The sequence below is a fragment of the Hippichthys cyanospilos genome, chromosome 9 (genome assembly GCF_059441005.1).
Source record: "Hippichthys cyanospilos isolate Australia breed blue-spotted pipefish chromosome 9, RoL_Hcya_1.0, whole genome shotgun sequence".
NCBI lineage: Eukaryota > Metazoa > Chordata > Actinopteri > Syngnathiformes > Syngnathidae > Hippichthys > Hippichthys cyanospilos.
The window spans coordinates 12,455,595-12,455,937 of NC_142377.1; positions in this window are offsets into that span (position 1 = coordinate 12,455,595).

Below are 343 nucleotides of genomic sequence, written 5' to 3' on the forward strand. Positions count from 1 at the left end.
TGGATGTGGTTTTCTGCGAAAGGCCGACTTGCATGTCAGTCTTACATGATATTTTGTTTTTGATCAAGCGTTTTCTTGCGGGTGTGGATGTCTGAAAAATGAAAAATGAGTGACGTAAATATTAGAAGGTGTTTGGGATTCATTTGAAATCACATCAATATCAAATGGTCTTTTCAAATGGACCTCTTTATTTCCCCACAGGGTGTCTTCCTTACGTTCTAGCATTTTTTTCCCCCAGTGCACACGTGTGCGATAATAAGCCGCATTGGATTAATTCGGCAGAAGTATGGATAAGCATGACACTATTGTCTCCCAGTCAAGTGCGTGAATTGTGCTCGGGTCG